The sequence below is a fragment of the Anoplopoma fimbria genome, chromosome 4, assembly GCF_027596085.1.
Source record: "Anoplopoma fimbria isolate UVic2021 breed Golden Eagle Sablefish chromosome 4, Afim_UVic_2022, whole genome shotgun sequence".
Classification (NCBI taxonomy): Eukaryota; Metazoa; Chordata; class Actinopteri; order Perciformes; family Anoplopomatidae; genus Anoplopoma; species Anoplopoma fimbria.
Window position 1 is genome coordinate 9,630,174 of NC_072452.1, and position 16,818 is coordinate 9,646,991.

Here is a 16,818-nt window from a genome sequence, read left to right on the forward strand (position 1 = left end):
GGGTCCCCCACGCCAGGAAAGCTCAGACAATCAATGAGGATGGGGGAAATATTAAAGATGGTCGGTGTCAGGTAGGTAATTTTGTTTACCCAAGAACTTTGTCTGCATGCGGTGCTGCTGTGATGATTATGGGGGTTATGATTGTTGTTATCCACAGTCATTGTGCTCAACCCGCTGTCAGTTTCAATTACCGCTGTCTGCGCCTCCAAATCCTCACACAAGCTGTACAGCCCCCCTGACAGTCTTATTACCGTTAAAAGAAAATCCATACGCATCAGGTTCTCTTTGTGTCTTTCCTCTCTAAACAGAGCATGACGGGGGAGGGGGAGGGCAAACTCATGTTATGCCTCCTGGGTCATCAAGGCCCCCATGTGTGGATTGACTCTTTTCCCTTCTGGTTTTGAAAGGACACAAATGTCTCTCGGGTTGAGGATGAGCAATTCAAGTTTTCAAGTTCAAGTAGTGTCCCTTTGATGTTGCAGCACCAGTGCTGGCGAAGCACTGTAGCGTGGGCCTGGAGTGGCAGGTGTGCGTAGGTGAGCTTACTGACCTCTCAACCAACATGAGATCTGCCTGCTGTAATTGGTCTCTGTTCCATTTACTTTCTTATCTATTTGTCTGCCAGTCTCTTGACAGCCAAAGACATATTATTGATCTGTGCTTTAAGGATAAAAAGGACATGTGAATTCAGGACGCCGTACGAGTCTGATGCGCAGCGAACACTGTAAGCCATACAGGTGATTCTTGTTAACTACCACGGACGGCTCATTCCTCAGAGGAGCGACGGGCTGCATGCTAATTTGTTATTAAATATGAAATATGAAACAAGATGGCCAGACATTTCCATATGCCATATGTTATTGTAGAGCAATCACAATATATAGCTATTCTCAGATGGCTTATACCCGTTTCAGGACACTTGTAAGCGTAGGTACAAAACAAGCGTCACCCTAATTAAAGCCAAGACTGTTTTTCCACACGCTATTTGTAGAATAATGAACTCTATTTCTTTTTCTTTTCTTCAAAAATGTGAGAAAAGTTTTTAGGTTTTTTTCCCACTGAAATGAATTAATTGCATTTGTGTATTTTGCCCTCAGGCAAGGTTCACCCACAACGGTTTAATCCTCATACAGAGTGGAGTACATATATAATGCATGCGCTTCGAATTGCACTTACAGTACCGTAATATGGAAAGTAATTAAAAAGAAATAATTTTAGTTCAGGGAGCTTATCACAGCAGGGTTTTGAAAGTGGTGCAGACAGGCTTGATGGAAGGGGAAGGTGTTTGGAAAATAGGGGGTGAGTAGGGGAGGAGGCAAGGGAAGAGAGGACAGATAAGGTGGGATTGGTACTGTCAGAGTGTCACGTAGAAGGCAGGTGGATATTCTTCTGCTCCAAAACAGAGAGACACAACCCCGGATCCTGCTCTCTGTGTCTGTGGACTGTTTCTGCATTACACACAGAGAGAATCCTGCTGATGGGACCGATTGTATTTAACCCCCTGAACAGATTAACTACTATTTTTAAACAAAATCATCGTACCTGCTTCAGCATACATAAGAAAGGTCTCTGATTCATTTCTGCCTTTCAAAACAAGGCACTTCACACAAATAAATGTGTTTGGTTCCCCCAAGCAGCTCTTAACCATGCCATTATTTCTTCGTCCGTTCACAGATGGCTACCCTCAGCTTCCCCGAGAGGATTGCAATTATCAAGAGGTGCATAGCTTTATATTCCCGCTTTTTTAGACAAATTAACGCCGGGCTATAACTCAAACGTGTGTCAGAAAACAGCAACTAGCAATATTAACAGCAACAATAAGGCAGCTCCCCAGCGAATAGGGTTTAATATTGAATCAAGTTGCTCGATAAAAACTTTATTTTAGCTTCAGTGGAGCAAACTTGTAATATAACTGACAGAATAAACTGTAAAAGCTATGATGCCAACTAAGTTAGCAATGAATATAAATGCATGACTTACCAGTAAATACCCTCTGGCTGTGATACTAAGTGGATCTGACAATATTTCACTCCTTGGTAGCATCACTGAGCTAAAATACTTTCTCTAATCTCATATTACTGTAATGTTGCACTCACATGTTTAATCTTGATAAGGGGTATCCCTACCAGAGTCAAGGCCTTATTTCCTGGCTAAAAAGTTGCCCGTGCACTCCCTGATGAGTCAAGCAACAGCGAAAGGGAATTACAAGTTCAGATCCCCCGGCAGTGTACCTTGGCCCTGTTAGGGAAGAACATGCTCCCCTCTACTGCCCATTTACTTCACAGATATGAGCTGCTCAGCTTTTACTGAATGTTTACTCCTCAGGGAATTGGCTCCATCCTGTTAAAGTTCAGGTCACTTCTTCCCCTGCTCAGTTGCTACTGCCGCTGCTCTTCCACCACTTTAGTCACCTTCCTTTTCCACACAGCGCATCCGAACCTGGATAACATCAGCATCACCCTTCAGGTCTGATCAAAGTTCCAGCGTTTAGAGTGTCTACATGAGCAGGTTTTTGTGTTTTCAGGCACTGAGGTTGGGTTAGAACAACAACCAAAAAGGTGCAAAAAGCAACGAAAACACACTTTACTTTCCTCTTATGCGCTGTAGCTTTCGCACAGTTTGTCCTTCAGTATCAAGGTTGCAATACAATTACGTTAAAGCCATCTCTTCACAGTAAATTAGATGTGATATTGAGCTGCACAATTTTGACTAACTATTATCTGGTGATTCATCCAATCAGAAACAAAATTGCTTTATTTTTTTCCCTCAATAACAACAGGTGCACAACGATGTGCATCTTTGTGGGTTAATTGACAGAGATGCAGAAGAAAATAGCAGACTGAAGACAAAACCGAGTGAAGGCTGTAACTTAGAGCTCTAGTTCCACTGGTGGTGGTGGCTATACTGTATACATGCTGCCTTAACCCTATGACGTGGAGATTTTTTGGGCCAAAGGTAGCCTGAAAGAAAAACATGCAGACACTTCTCAGGTCCTCTTCATATCTTTTAAGCTTTAACTAGACTGAACATTTTAACAAAATTAAACATCAATCAAAAGACATTGCAGTGAAGGACAGTACTAGTTTCAATAATGATGCAAATACAACCAAATCTATCAAAATGTATCGGGCTCCAAACAGTGAGAGTAAAATTGTATCTTTAAGTTGGGTAAGTGGATTAATGATGCATTCATTTACAGTTATTGCCTGCAATCCCAGTTGACATAACAGTCTTTGACAGGCCGTAAAGGGCTCAGTCATTAAACTGGAGTGACGATATTTGTTTCATATGAAACTAGACCATTTAACGACTACTGCGAGAACAAAGGGCATTAACTTTTCAATGCAATTTCAAATTACATTTTCCTGTGGTATTGGGATTTATGCTAGTTTTGTAATGAAGTAGCATGAGATCATGAGAAGGCTCTTCCATCGAAATAGAATATTAGATTTTTTTCAAAACCTTCCCTTGTGCTTCCCAAACTCATCTGCTGAACGCTGCATTCATTTAATTTATAAGTCAACGTTAAAGGTATCCTCTACTGATGTTAACTGGTCTATACAGTGATCCTCCTTCACTCGTAAATCGTTCATTGTGCTCATTCATAATGGCAATTATTCATTTGTTTGTCGGTTAGTTATTAGTTGTGTGTATAGTTGGAAGTTTAATAAACTCTCCTTTTATAAAGTACTTGATTGTTGTTTTGTGTGTGAAACATTATTGTCACTGTACATAAGTCAAGAACTCATAATTATGACATAATTCATAATTATGACATAATTCATTAATTTATATATCAACCATCAGCACCTCGGCCATCGTTAAAAAAGACCTCACAGCGCCTCCATCCCCTCCAGAGATGGAAAAGGGGGCAAGTCTACCAGCCCCGTCCCTCATCACCTTCTACAGGTTCAAAGGATTCTAGCCCAATGCTCACTACCTGGTTCGGTAAATGCCATGCGACCGAAGAGCGCAGGCTAAGCAGGGTAGTGAAGACAGCTAGCAAGACCTTTGGTGCCCTTCTCCCCTTCCTGCTGGAGATTAACCATCTATGCTGCGTTCACAGAGCCTCCAGCATCATCAAGGATCCCCACCACCCTTCACACAGTCTGTCCCCCCCCCCCCGCCGTCTGGTAAAGAGGTACAGAAGCATCTGTGCCAAATCCAGCTGAATGCTAAATAGCCTAAAAGCAGTCAGCACCATCGACAGCCCCTCCCCTTTACTATATGATTTTAGTTGTAGCATTTTTAAGGGATTTTTTTTTGGTTTATTTTTATCCTTTCTTGTTGCACTGCTGTGTGCTAGGAGGAACAGGGTTTTGTACTTTTATGTATGCAAGTACACACAGAAAATGTCAATAAACTAAATCTTGAATACAAAAGTTGTTAGTTTATCATCAGCATTGGTTAGGATTTTTCTCTCAGCTAAGATAAACAACATTGCATCATACAACGCTTTTTTTTAGCTTTAGATTTTACTAATGCAGGAGTTCAGCCAGAGCCCTCGCCGTCTCTTCAACTGATAGAGCAAATCCCTAGAAGGGTTTGAAGGATTTCAGACTACAGCACACATCCCAGATTTAATAGGTTCAGTCAGTCTGCAGGTTCAGCCTGACGTGTGATGTGTGTCTGCTTGTGTGAGTCTGTAATTCATTAACATTAGAAACCAGGCCGATGAAGTCTTCAGTATTAGCATTACCAAATGGAACGGAGAGCAGCAACAAGCAGCAATCAGCTGCTCTCTGACAACAAAGGAAGCAGCAGCAGCTATAGGTCCTCGGCTCTGCTCCTGACACTGATCATGTGCGCAAACATAAATTCATGGTGAATCCACAGCCTTCCCTCTTGGCCCCAACAGGGAGCACATGTCACATGCAGGCTTTTCACACAGTCGGCTGGACAGGACAGTCAGGCACACGGCAAATCTGCTTAGTTACTTTATCATGCCAGGAAATATTACCCATGGGACAGCGACATTTGTCAAAGTGCATATTGTGAGAAAACTCCCGCAAGGCCGTGCTCCTATGATTTTGTGACCTTTCTAGAATGTGCCTCATTTAAGTAAAAGGGTCTTTTAACAGTGACCGCAAAGTTTGGCCTCCTTTTTATATGAACGGAAAAGCAGCCAGAGGATATTACCATCACTGTTCATAGATGAACTATGCTGTTGGCCTTCCCCCTTTAAATGCATATGTATAGCAGGGCATCATGTTTTTAGAGTGTTTTGCTTTTGTGACAAGATGGTTCGGGGGTTTACAAATTCCAAATCCACTATTCACACATTTGAAAGAGAATAAATAGACACCCCTAAGTACATTTGCCTGACTACACTCATGGCTAATATTATTTGACGTTTGATCACAGCTACATTTCTCTTTCCCTCCTACATGGTGCGAATCAATTAGCCAATGTGGTTGGATCATCTTGTAGGTCCTAGAGGCAGCGCTCTGAACAGATTAGGGTTATGAAAACCTTTGAAGACAAGCTAGGCTCAAAGAAGGTGGGCCAAAAGGGTAAATCAGGACATACCTGGTTCTCTAAATGGCACATAGGTCAATTCGACTGGTCAGGGAGGATAGATGACATTTCTGCTAATTTTTTAGCAACAAGAGCCTGTTTGGAGACCACACCCGAATGAGGGCTGACGCTAAAATCCATTTCCACTGGAGCTGGAATGACCTCCCAAGGACACAATGGCTCTCTATTACAAGCACTCTGGTGTTATAGCAGTGGGTTCACACAATGGAAACACAGCGAGGGCCGTACGGATGCAATCAGGACTTGAAAGGTCGCCGATTCTGCTGTCCGACTGGCCATTTAAGTATGATACAGTCGAAGAGCCTTGTCTCTTTCACTGCATGAACCCAGTGATGGCAGCCATTACAGGTGTTATACAAGAGAGATAGTGTATTGCTAAAACTGCAAGGCTATTGATGAAAACATCAATATAGCATTTGGAATTTTTTACAGTTAATATTTATCTTAGGTCATGATGTTTTTTGGTGGGTGAATTTATAATCAGTATATACTTCTATGTCTATTTTCTTCCCGCCACCAAATATCACGTATCCAAAAAGTTTTCATGGAATGCATAACCGAAGTTATTTGCTAGACGTCAAATTTCATTTCTTTTTAATAAAGATCAGCTTCTCCTTTACCTAAAGTTAAAAAAAAAAGTTCCACATGGATGTCTTTATCCATACTTTTTCTATTTGCAGGTAAATTGTGAAGCTTCTGACACAAGCTTTATCTGAATGCCTGCAGGTTCCCTAAATTTAAATTTGCTGTTTGTATCTCTGTGTTGTGTTGGTCTATGTCAGGGTTATGTTAATTGACTTTCAGCAGGTGGTGTTGTGCCTTTTGACAGAAAGAAAAAAACAGACTTTCAGCTTTCCGTTCAACTGGGGTTTCTTTTTTTAGGTGTCTCAGGATTTTCTTCCACCCCAGAAGTAAGTCTCTTTGGAGATAGATTCATCCAACTTGAAGGCACGGTGCATCAATAAAGCAAAAGGCTTTGCAATTTAATTACAAATTTTGGTGCAGTCCTGCAGACTAATCATCAAACAAAACCATGTCAAGTATGATTATGGTGTGTAAAACATGGGATAAACTGATCTTAACCCAGCCAGTGAATAAACGAGTATTTCAGGTCATTTAATTTAACAGAGATGCTGTTTGGACAGAGTGAGCCTGAGAAAAATACTTAACATAATAATAATAATAAAACAATAGGAGAGATTACCTAACCAGATTTAGCAACTCGGTTACTCCCAACACAAATACTGACAGTTGGTCAGCTGCCCTCTGAGTGTCTGATACAAATGCACCGGGCTCTCAAATAACTCCAATTTAAACCAATCTGCATCATAATTAGACCCTCAGTGCAAGTGACATAGTATTAAAAGTGACATTTTCCACACAGGGATGTGGATTGGTCAAACAGGACTTTTGTCCACAAGACCATTGTTCACGTCCCATGCAAAAACTAAGGACAAACATTTAAATGTTGTCACGTCAGCGTTCAGATACGCGAGTTGTAGGTGGCGAGATGCTAGTAAGGTGACTCATTTGTCACCCACTAGTCACGTGAGTCTTTAATCCTAACTAAGTGGTTTTGCAGCCCAAACCTAACTTCCTGTGAAGACGGTGGTTTATTTTGAAAAAACACTTTGCATGTAATGAGTGGAAACTGACACGTCAAAAACTGACGCTGAAGAGAAATGTAGAGCGTCATAGTTTGAAAGTCTGAAGCTTAGAGCCACTGACCAAGTGTCAAGAGACAGAATGGGTTGGGAGACAGAATTTGTTGGATTAAGATGATTATTGAAACATAGATTCTTCAACATTTTGCATACCTTGCTATGATGACTATCAGCCAACAAAATACTGAAAGTGCAAATCTGCCTTCCCCTGTTATGCAACTGCAGCACATACAGTAAACGCTACAGTATATTCATGAAAGGAGGTGCCCATTGCTCGGCTGCTCTGCTGCATCCAATGCATTATCTTAGTGTGAAGCTGGAAAAGGCAGGAAGCAGGAGTCTGGAATATTATCGAGACAGATTGTGTGTTGAGATCATTTGGACTGGCGGCGAGACCTGGCCTGTACACAGCTGTGCGGCTGATCAGTGATACTGACAGAGGAGAGAGGGCGTGGAAGCCAGCCGCAAAAGGTCAGGAAATAAAGAGTATCTCTCATTCTTACTGTATCACCAATCAGCTCAGCTCAGCTGCCCTTTCCCGCCTGTCAGTCGTAGATCCAGCCTTGTTTTGATACTGCAACCTTTCATGTCGTGAATTACACATACGCGTCCTGTAATGGCGGATGCATTAGCAATTAGCACCAAATTACAATCGCTGTTTGAGTTGAGTTAATGGAGCCCAACAAAAAATGTAATTACCTGTGATTAAACACCATCCTGTCTGTGATTGGCCATACGGTATTGTGTGGTGTTAAAGGTGGTATTTGTGATATCAAACGCGCAGTATGATGGATTACATCGGGTAAAATGACTATTATAGAGGAGAGATGACATTTGGTGGGTTGTTGTGCGTCGCTTCTCCAGAGGTATTATCTTGAATTGAATTTACATGCAGGATTCTCAGTAATTACCCCATTGAATGAGAGAGAGAGAGAGAGAGAGAGAGAGAGAGAGAGAGAGAGAGAGAGAGAGAGAGAGAGAGAGAGGGAAAGCGACAGAGAGAGAGTGATAGACTGTTTTAATTGGATATTTGGCCCCTCTGGATGTGGACTGAACCATGGAGCAGCATCATTATAATCTCTCATCAGATTCTAATTTGAACCCTGAATGCCCACTCCCCACTGTGCTCCGTACACTTGAAAGTGCACACAGGCTGCTTAAATCTTTTTTTAATCTATATTTAAAGACAAAAATAAAACAGTTTTTTGGGGTTTCTTTTTTGTGAATGGATCATATTTACATCATAAGACTTCCTAATGCAGTTTGCACACACTTTTTCGAGTCGCATTTTGTTCAAACAGGTTGAAAATGCTTTATAGTGTCATCATTTTATCAAAATTACAGTGCCAGAGTTTTGTCTTCTGAATCCGACCATTTTGTCACATCAGGTGTCCACTAACTTTGGCACCTGCCATGCCCATCTAATCTTTCATGTGTGCATAAACAATTGAATTCCACCCAGCAGTTGTTCTACTTGTGGCCAAACCACCGAGCTGTGAGGATGTTTTTGGCTGCTGGTTGGAGATGATGCGGACTCACTCGGGGCCCCTCAGGCTGTAAGAACACAGCTCAGATGAACCCTGTCAACTCCATTACCTGCTGATGTGAAACGACCTAATGACCTTTGAACGAACAGCCAGGTTTAAATCCAGCAAATCACTGTAGACCCAGTCAAGGAATGGCAGCCTAAAAAAATGGGGAAGCATAGATCAGCAGCAGAGATATTATAATAATACTGAAAATAACAGATGAGAGTCTATTAACAGTCTAAAAAAATCAGACTTTTTAATTATTTTTCCACATGCATCTCTGAGCGTCATGTTTAGTCTGTGAGCTCATTGCAAAATTAGTTTTTATCAACTTGGAGAGGAGAAAGAAAGCAGACAGCTTTGTCCAATCAATATGCTATAGGTCAGCCGAGAGTCTTGTATCAGTACAATCGATATTTGCACATCAAAGGAGAATGCCATTGTACACACTTAACAAGTGCAAAAAGGCCAAACCCCGGAGGATCAACCCAATAAGTAGGTCAGAAAAACACGCCAATTGGGTCAAATGATAACGTGCGTCTGGATAAGATTCCTTCTAGAAATGCAGTGCATGTGTATGTTCATTTATGTTTAACAATGCACTTGTTTTGATCAATGTTGGAACCCCTTTTCACACTTCTGTTGATTGAAAGGGAGCTGCAACCGCACTTCTGCAAAGGGAACCACCTCATGCTGTACAGAATCTGTTATTTTTTTCCACCATTCAGCATTTTCTTTGCAGGAATCCATGTGTAAATGAATCTACTCAGCTGTATTATCAAACTGCAAGTGTCTTTGCTAGCCAAGCAAGTCAACATAACTGATGCAACAGCAGTAATTTCATCGGCCATAAAGCAGCGAGTTGTTCTGTAAGCTGTTTTGAGGATGCAGCGGGTTCAGAACTGATTATGACATGTGTTTAGTCTGCTTGGACAGTCCAAACAGCTGATCGTCATTGACTGATAGGAGGTAATCACGCTGAAATCTTATCAGAGGGTTGTGTTTTGCAGATCCTGTGGGCCTTCTCTGTTATCTGCACACAACACAGGAGAGCAGTGCATTTGCTCCCCTGCTCTGTCTGCCTGTGCACCCTGGGCATCGAGATAATTTCAATTCCCTTTTCAGGATTCGAAAGCGTCGAAGTTTCAGACCTGTGTAGGTGTACATGTTAACATTCGAACTCAGATTCTAACTGAGGGGGCTTTTTTCGTGCCTGAGAGGCACTGTGCGATAAGGGTGCTCTTGAACATGTTGAGATACAGTATTTCTCAATGAGGGCAGCTGCATCAATCTGTTCATTTCAAATACCAAATAAGATTAATACGATTAAAACAAGCCCTGTGGGGGCCACTGCTTCAAAGCCGGATGTGAAGTAGAGAGGAAGAGGAACTGTGTAATAATGTAGTTGCAGCAAATTATATATCAGAAGTGGAAAATAATCTACATGATTAATTAACTACATGTACCTTATTAGGCAACACATGAAAAGGGTTGTTTGAGGGGATGTATTGTTTGAATGTTTTTTGCAACAGATGAATACATATTTTTGTTCAAGACCAAAGCGGTAGGACGAGTGACTGACCCTAGAGCCGCACCGCCAGCATTTCTAATAAAAAATAACTTGTCATTGCCAACCATTGAGAATTACCTCTTCAAATGGATATAACTTTTTAACATCTTTAACTTTACAAAGCATATGTCTGGTCTTATACATTATGACACAGTGAATAAAATGCTTGTATTATATATCTTATATAAACTAATTGGCTGATAAATTGAGGTGTTTGTGAACATGACTGGGAGTGGAAAATGTTTGTGAACCCTCATACCTTCCATTTCATGGCAAAACTAACCTCAGGCTAGAATTACTTTAACTTCATCCCTCTACTGCACATCATGAAATAAATATTGAACACAATTACCAGTTTTCTTTCCTGTCAATTTGCCTCTGAGCAGATGAATAAATGTCATGCATGATGAGTCTTGTTGGTGGTTGAGGAGGATACTGAGATTGTGGCCAAACGTTAAGTGCAGAACTGTTCTGATTCTACGAGCCGATAAGCATGGAAACAGAGCGGAAAAACTAAATGCATATGTATTTAGAGAACAAGGTTTCACTATTTTGCCAGACAGTCTTGTTTGATTCTTTGTTTCTTATCTGCCCTTTAAAAGCCTCTCAGTGTATGTTTGAGTGAGATTAAAGATGAGTTCAGGGAACATCCATGCAGATTGGATTGCACCATAAGAGACAGAAATCTATAGAGTGATAAAGGAGTGACGCATTGTTTGTATTTCTTTTGTTGCTTTCACCCATGATCGTGAAGTTAACTGTCCTTGGATCATCCTGCTCAAAGAATCCAAGTGGTTATGCACGCACAAGGTTGCTTTTAGCACACACTCCATCAAACCCGATCAATCACAGTCCTCAAACATTCTGAGCAGGCAGGAAGTTTCAAAATGAAGGGGTTGTGGCTGATCCACAGCAGATGGAAAATCCAATAGATTGGGATTTTCGGGGATTTTAGCAGCTCTGTGTCCAGGCTTGTGTCATCGACTCTTTATTAGGCTACTGGCCATTGTGACTTCAGTATGTGGCTTTAGTGCATCATGCTGAAATGTCAGTCATGCCGTGCAGCTCCTGGATTTGTGCTTTTCAAGCTTCTGTGGCAGCTGAGCATACCATTGCCATGGTGTTGCATCCATAGCAACACCGTGGCGATGGCATGTGGCCCTTATGCCAGAAGACATTTCATAATTAGGGCATCCGAACAAAAATCTTGATTCAGTAGCACCTGACATATGGCTGGCAGTGTTACCTGTTAGAGCTCTGCACAGGCTTTATAATGGACTCCCATTGCTCCTGAAGCTGCCCTGCAGGCTGTCTCCTTGCTTTATTAGCTTTTCTCCTAGCTAGTGTTACTCATGTTAAAGCTCATAATATAGCAGATATTATTGCATAAAATAAATGCAGCACACATCATTGCAGCTCTGTACTCATCTGCAATCAACACTTAGAATATCCTCCTCGTTAATAATGTGTAACACCATTAGTGCAGGTTCAGTCATTTAAACACCACTAAATTTGAAAAATACGGTCTCAGAGTGAATACACAATGTGTGAAGCGAAGCCCTGTCAACCTGAGCTGATCATTATCCTGCATTGTTTGATTGGTCTCTTAAAAATGTTATGTGATGGAGCAAAAAATATGGTTACAGCCCAGTTTTAGAAGCGCCTTAATAATGTGGAATACGAGGCCCGGCGGATAACCCGTCCTCTTTAATTGTGTTGTTAGCAGTCTGTTGAAATCCTTGGCCAATACTCAAGGTTGCAAAAGGCTAAGGTATGTGTAATTTAATGTAGTACATTTCTATTGAGATGCCGGTGTGGCGCCTTTGGTTACATAAGGTCTCTGGACATCTAGATTGGCAGTCACAGCCTGCAGCGTCGCTCAAGGGAACCATTGATTCCTTAAACCAACCCAAAGATAACTGGAAATTAACATATCAACTTAATTACCTTAATCAGTCAGCACTCATTTATCAACCTAATGTCTAAATTACTTTTTGTCAAGCTAAATTAATTTTAATTGCACTCTGACCTTTAATGCTGCCCCCCCACCACACCCCAAAGTCCCAGCTGCTTCACAGAAAACCAGCACAACAGCTCAGTTGGTTGGAAATTGACCACATTATTAGGCAGATTTTAGCATAGAGTCATACGTTCCTACTTGCTCCCTTGCATTATACACTCCCCTGGATTTGGGATCTCCTCGTACTTTCATACTTTGGGTTTATGTTTGAAGATAATTACTTTTTAACAATGTGCTTTCAGTGTGTACCTCCCCACATGCCCAGCGGCAGTCGTGCAGTCGGCCGTTTCTGGCTGCTTCCCCTCTGAGCTCTCGGGCGCCAAATCCTGAAGATGGTCTGGAAGAAGGCTAATTAGTCCATGAGTGGTACTGGTGGTCCAAGAGGATTTTGATGCTTAGGAGAAATGTTTACTCAATTTTAGATTAATTTAGCCATGCATTGTCAATATTAATACCCCCCCAAAAAAAATCATTAGTGGGACAGCAGAAAGAAGGAGATTATTATGCTCTCTAAATTCTCATTACCATATAAACCGATTCCATCAGTCTTTTGAATCTATTAGATGATCTAATGTTTTCAGCTAAGGAAATGGGTGAAGATCAATGTTACATGAAATACTGGGAGCCGACAGCCAAGTACTAGACGGGCTTTGAGCAGATACATGCCAGTCACTCAACCAAGATGGCTCCCAGCTATGAAATGCATATTGTGTGACCCACGGAACACCTAATCAGAGAGCCGTTCCAGGCCAGGCACGAAATAAGGCGGCTATCTGACAAAGAGTGTCGCTCCTCAAAGGCATTAACACTTGCATGACACTTTTTTTCCCCTCTCTCCTAGATTCAAGTAACATTGAGGGAGATTGTGCAAAGGAAAGTTTTTTTTTTTACATTTATATGCAAGGACAAGGATGTGGAATAGAATCATCGGATGAATAAATGTTTTTCTTTGAGCTGAAGGCCACTGTTAATATCTCGCTCACCCACTTGATTTGTAAGAAGAATAAAAAAATCAACTGAAGCTTCCTTTTCGCAAAAGAACAAAACTTTGAGATAATCCAACAATGAAAACGGTCTCATCGGCATTTGTTATTCTCACATAGGCTTAACGAATTGCTCGCTGGGTTATCAGCAAAATTCTATAGAGCTTAACTGATGAAAGACCGATTGTTGTTAAAAATGGAGGGAATCATTCTGTAGATAAGACGACACGAACGGAAGCAGCTTGATTTAAATAGTGCAGACTTGGATGTTATTAATCATTAAATATAAATGTAATTTCTATATTATTTAACATCAAGAAATAATTAACAACCATGTTCAACAGACACATATAGACTGAACATAAAATATATCACATGTTAAATTTTCATTGTAATATCATACATAATTAAGGAATATCATTAAAGTGGAAGAGTGAGGACGTTAGAACAGTAAAACAAGGTTTTCTAAAATAGGATTTCTTTTTTAAATCCCTGATCTGATGGGCAATGATTTTAGAAGTCCAAACAATATTCTTTTTGACAACTTTGTTCCCATCTTGGTTCTGCCCCATGCCTGGTCTAAATGATTAATGTGTTGCTCTCTGTTGATGGCCGCCTAATTAATGACATGATGACGATTTTGTTTTTGTCTTGGAGTAGATGTGCGTGAGCCAAACTGTCACAACTCGACAAGACTTTAAAGCCGGGGAGATGTTTGAGTGCATTGCAGCGTTGTGGGCACAAAGATGCCCTCTTTGTGCCCACAACGCTGCATTTCTCCTATTGACAAGGATTATTCCTGTCAAGAGAGGCACTCATGGGCCCATCTAAAAGCCATGCTAATAAATGTCCGTCACTGAAACTATCCATCACCACTATCCAGTAACAAAGTGCTTACTGCACCATTGCTGAATTTAAGTAAACAAGCCCGTCTGGCTAGGAGATGCATGTAAATGAGAGGCAAAAGATAGTGTGTGCATAAAAATGGATTTATAAGAAAAAGCCTATGGGAGCCATAAGTAGCCCTTGCCTTCACACACACACACACACACACACATAATAAATGTACGCACAACAAATATCTGTGCATGTTCACACGTGCAACCTCACGCACTTTCATGTAAATCTGCAGAACTCACAGTTATCATTATAGCTACTTTCTGTGAGCACTTTGATTGTGTTAATTACAGTTAATGGGCTTCCTCACGCAGTCGATCCATCATTACCAGTTATTTGTTTGTAACCAGATTCCAGGAGCTTTCTGAAGTTACTGTAGCTTGCCAGGGATTGTGCTCTCTCAGCAGGTTAGCTAAAAAGCTTTTTTTCCAAAAGTTTCAGCATTGTTCATGCGGCAGAGTGGCTCCATGTGATCACAAATGGCTGTGTTATTGTTTTACTGACAGAAACGCTCAGATTTGGAGATTTGCGCATTAAATATGCAGCTTAATAAAATATTAAGGTGCTCTGCAGATGGCATAAAGTCTGAACCTAAAAAAAAAAAAATAAGATTCAGATTTTTTTCTTCTTCTGCGTTGCTGTGTGCCTCAACACTAGTATGAGTTTTAAAAGTACCTTCTGGTTGGTTTTCCCTTTTTGTTTGCTTATGCGGTTGAGAAACTCTACAGAGAACTGACAGAGATTATTTGTTAATATTTATGAATATCTGGCCAGTGTCAGCTGTGGAAAATCTGATTGATGATAGTTACGGTGCAATTGCTCTAACCGAGTACCATTCCCCCTCTGAGATATGTTAAGAGATAGACAGCTGGATACATTAGCAGAATGTACCCTCGAGTGACATCTGAGATAGAGTACCTTGCCCTATTTCACTCAATCAGTCAGCTAACACATCCCTCTGGCAGATTAGGGTACCTAACTATAAATCCAAACTCTAGCTCACAAATTTGAAGCCAACAACACAAAAGCGTCTATTCAAAAATCAACAGTTTGTGTTAGCAGCTTTGGGTTTGCTTGTTCTGTGGAGGTGTGACATTATGCTACCCTGGCAGTCACACTTTCCGAACAGTCAAAAACTGCAAGCAATACATATTCAGCGTTTCTTGCTTTTGGGAATTCAATAGCTGATCTCATTGGAGAGAAGCAGATTTATTTTTGTCCACAGCAACATGGCTGCTGTCTCCTTACAGTTGGCTTGGATGAATGTCACTGTGTGTGTTACTTGTCTGAGTTGTGTTGAGACCAGGTTTTGCAGGAGCTCCTCTGCTGTTGGCAAAAAAAAAAAAAAAAAAAAGAGCAGATCTCCACCCGGCACAGCCCCTCATTCTGGATGAATGATCTACGCTCCCGACTGCCTGGCTCCCTCCATCAAAACCTGGCCAACACTCATAATAAATGATAGTGGGGGACAATGCCCTATTTTCACGGCAGAGTCATCCGTCATGCCAGGCCAGACAAAGCCCCCAGAGTTTCATCATTTTCAACTATTGCTCACACCAAAGTAACAGAAAAGAAACCTTCATCTGTTCAGTAATGGCTATGGGACGCCTTGAAAACCAGCTTAAACGTATTTACTAAATCAAACACATTTTGTCTTCCAGGGCCTACCTGGAGTTAGATAAATGATGCGCTTCAATTATCAATCTCACTTAAAGATTTTGATGCAACCACCAGTATAAGTTCAGTTTTTTGTTGCGAGGAGCCATTTCTCCTCCTGGTCAACATCCTATTACACGGCTTTTACATTCAATTCCATGTGTTAAGTGCTTAATTAACCTCTAGATTATATTAGGTGGCATGCCAAGGCAGACTCTTGATGCGTAATGTCAATTTGCAGGTTAATCAGGTCACCTTCTATCATTTGCCAAAGCAGCAGAGGCTCTGTGGTCTCGTCATAATTGTACACCAGAGACCCCGCCTCCACAGATTCCCGCTCAAACCCATTTCATCTCTGGCCATGTAGTCAAAGCTGAGGTATAGCTGCATTTCTTTAATGGGAGGTTAACTTTGGATTGGACCAGAAAAAAAGCAGCTTATTAAACTGGGAATTCCTGTCAACTTCAAAGCCACATGACAGGAGCGGTCAAAGAATTCATTTTAGAAGTAGATGGCTGTGATTAATCAGTATAAATAGTCTGTTGCTGTTTGTGCTGCCTCTATCCATCTCTTTAATACTTGATTTTTCCTGGGAATTTTTGCTAAAATCTGGTTACAGTGAAGTCCTGGGATTTGTAGTTTGTGTGCACCTTTGCATGTATTGAAAATTAAAAAATATCTTTCCTACAGAAACAAAGACGCTTTTTCCAGTCTATTTAATGTTTCCAAGCAGCCACATGGTCAAATATTTTTTTAATTAAATGAACAAAGCACAGTGCAAAATCAGTAAACATCCAAGCAGTTCAACAAGTGGCTTAAGCAGACATGTAGACCCCCATATCAGGTCACAGCAGCAGCACTGATTGCAGGAGATGACCTGAATTTGCCAAAAATGCTCCCATTCCTCATATTACTGAAAAATCAAGCTCACGTTACAATGGATGGACAGTCGTCATAACCT